The following is a 3598-nucleotide window of genomic DNA, read 5'->3' on the forward strand; positions in this document are numbered from 1 at the left end:
TTTGCTATTCTTACTGGGGTGAGATGATATCTCATAGTTGTTTTGATTTGCATCTCTCTTAGAGCTAGGGATTTTGAACATTTCTTCATGTGTTTGTTAGCCATCTGTATGTCGTCTTCGGTGAAGTGTCTGTTCATATCCTGTGCCCATTTTTCAGTTGGGTTGTTTGCCTTTATCTTTTTGCTCGAGTATTTCATAAATTCCTTATCAGATGTGTTATTACCAAATATTTTTCCCCAGTCGGTGGCTTCCCTTTTTACCCTGTTGAAGAAGTTTTTGGATGTGCATGGGGATTTTATTCTTAGAAAGTCCCGTTCATCTATTTTATCGTCTCTTGGTTGTAGGTGACTCACTAGAATTTGTTCTAGATTCATCCGTGCTGTGCAGTGCTTCATGATTTCTTGGCTGTCCTTTAAAGATATTAAGACGCCATGGTGTGAACGTACCAGTTTCCTTATGTGTTCGTTCTCCGATGGCCACAAGTTGTTTCCAACTCTTTGCTGCGGTAAATGCTGTTATAAACGCGCACGTGTGTGTGTGTGTGTGTGTGTGTGTGTGAGACACTGTGCTTATTTCTTTGGAACCAATATCTAGAAGTGGGGTCGCTCAATGGTCCTTCTATTTCCAACTACCTAAGGAAGCACCAAAATGCTTTTGATAGCAGTAGTATAATTTTACACTCTCACCAGTGGTGAACAGGAGTTCTTAGCTCTCCACAACCTCACCAGCATTTGTTGTTTGCTGTCCTGTTGAACTTGGCCATTGTTGCTGGGGTGAGATGATATGTCATTGTTCTGATTTACATCTCTCTAAGAACTCTGGTTGATGAAGCTTCATCTCAAACATTTTTTGAAATGTTGTTAGAAGAGGCTATTCCTTGGAAAAAGACATCGTGGTTGGAGAACTGGAGGCTCTGCAAAGAGGAGGAAGGCCCTCAGTGAGATAGACTGATGGCTGTGGCAACAAATAAATGAAAATGTCTCAGGGATGAGAAGGGTGGCACAGAAAAGACAGAGTTCTGAGTCATTGTCCATGGGGTTGTGGTGAGTTCTATTCAACTACGGCCCTTAGCAACAACAAGAAGGAGTACTGGTTGCCTGGTGGTAACAAGCTGCACTAAATACCAAAGGCACACAGTTCAAATCCACCAGCTTCTCTGAGGGAGGAGGATGAGCAGCCCCCGTGTGATTTGTAGCCTCTGAAAACGCGCAGGAGGGTCAGCTTTAAGTCAGTTCCCTTTCCAGGGTCTGTAACAAGGTTATGATGGGAACTCGAGTGGTGTGGTCCCAGGGAATGGCACCTCTAAGCCAAAGGGGGCACGTCTCCGGGAGTCCAAACCCAGCAGCATCTGCAGGGACGAGCGGGGTGTCTCCTCCAGCGGGCTGTGTGGACTCGGTCTCGTGCTGCAGAGCCAGCTGGGAGCCGGTGCCGAGTTTTGCGTTTAATCGATAATCATCAAGTACATCATCGTGGTCATGTGCTTCTGGCCATTGCGTCTTCTTTTGTGCTGTGTTTGTGGCACCTGCCCATTTTGTTATTGTTTTCATGTTGAGGTGTTGGAGTTTTCTGTGAATTTTAGAGTTGATTTCTCAGATGTGTCACTGTGTAATATTCCACCACCATCCCCATCTGTAGGCTCTCTTTCTCCTCCCTTGGAGAAGTCTTTAGCGGTCCACCAGGATTAGATTTTTAGGAGGTACCAGTTGTCTGGTTTATCGTGTATTGATCGTACAGTTTCTGTTATATCTGATAGTAATAGGTGGTAAATGCCATCAAATAGTTAAAACCATATCTACAAAACCAAGTTTCTCCTTGTAGGCTAAGATTTTGAAGTTCTGTCTCACATACTTTGGACATGTGACCAGGAGGTACCAGCCCTTGGAGAAGGACATCATGTGTGGAAGGGCAAAGGGACAGCGCAGGAGAGGGAGACTCTGGACGAGATGGAGTGATAGTTACTGGAGAATGGGGGTAGGTGTGTCAGAATGAGTGAGACTGGCTCAGGACAGGCAGGCTTCAGAGCTGTTGTACATAGGGTCACTATGGGTCACAGGTGATCCGAATGCAAATAAGAACTACATACAAAACGAATGGCCGAGGGAGCTCTGGTGGCCTAGTGGTAAGAAGCTGCACTGCAATCCCAGAGGTGAGCTGTTCAAATCCACCAGATGCTCTGCTGGAGAAGGAGGGGCAATCTCCTCCTGTACCAGTCAGATCTGATTTGACGGTTGTTGTTGTTGTTGTTAAGTGCCGTCGAGTCGCAGGCGACTCATAGCAATGAAGGAGAGTCCTTGACGCTTGGGTGCCTTTCATCCTCTCTCCAAGTTCATAGGGTTTCCAGAGGCAAGCTATTATGGAAGTGGATGCCACTCCTGTTTCCACGCTTGTTTAATCGGGGAGCTCCACCCCACTCTCAGTCTGCATTGGGTTGCCAACCATTAACGCATTTGACACATCCGTGTCACAGGGTTCAGCCTCACAGCAACCACAGTGACCGTGGGATGGCAACTTGTATACCAGGGCTATATGACCTAGAGGAATGTCTGAACAAAAACAATGAAAGCCTGGCCTGAGGGCCACAGGCCCGAGGGCCCTTTTGGGTTTGAAACTGTTGTTGCTTTCCACCCAAGGCCAAGCGTGGCTTCCCTGGCTCCTGGAGGCAGAGTCACCTTTCTCCAGAGACCGCCACCACACAACACAACTCCCCCATACACAGCACCATGCTCTCTGGTCAAAGGATCACAGCCACCTGGTGACAGTACACATAAAAAATAAGAAAATAAAAATAAAAAAATGAAACAACAAAACCAATGGCCAAAATGCCTTTGAATTGTAGTATTGGTGAAGAGTACTGAATATTCCATGTTGTTGTTATTATGTACCTTTAGGTCACCAGTGACTCATAGCGACCCTGTGTCCAATGCTTCTGAAGCCCCATCCTGAGCCAGGCTCACTGACTCTGACACACCAAGCCCCATTGTCCCAGTTCTGTGTCAATCCACCTCATCTGAGGTTTTCTCCTATGCTGTTCCCCCACCCTTCAGAGCATGTCCCTCTCCAAGGGCTGGTCCCTCCTGGTCACGTGCCCAATGTGAGATGGAGCTTCAAAATCCTTGCTTCCAAGGAACAACTTGGTTTTACCTTCTTCAGGACAGACCTGTTTGTTCTCTTTGCAGTCCATGGTATGTTCAATGCTCTTTTCCAGCATCATAACTCAGGGGCATTGATTCTTCTTCTGTCATCCTTTGTCATTATCCTGCTCTCTGATGCATAGCAAGTGATTGAAAAGATCACAGCTTGGCTGAAGCACATGTCACACACCCTTGTTCTTCAGTACTCCGGAGAGGTCCCTGACAGCAGACTTTCCCACTGAATTCATCTTGTGATTTCCTGACTGCTGGTGCCAAAGAGTGTTAGTTGTGGAGCCGAGCAAGCTGTAATTGCTAACAGTCTCAATCTCTTCTCCATCGATCGATCATGATGTGAGGGAAGCCGAATGAACAGCACATCAGCAGAGAACTGCCAGAAGTCCAGGCTGGGTTTAGAAGGGGTCGTGGTACTAGGGATATCGTTGCTGATGTTAGATGGATCTTGGCTG

This window comes from Elephantulus edwardii, unplaced genomic scaffold, assembly GCF_000299155.1.
Source record: "Elephantulus edwardii isolate Elephantulus edwardi_28Jun2011 unplaced genomic scaffold, EleEdw1.0 scaffold00217, whole genome shotgun sequence".
NCBI lineage: Eukaryota > Metazoa > Chordata > Mammalia > Macroscelidea > Macroscelididae > Elephantulus > Elephantulus edwardii.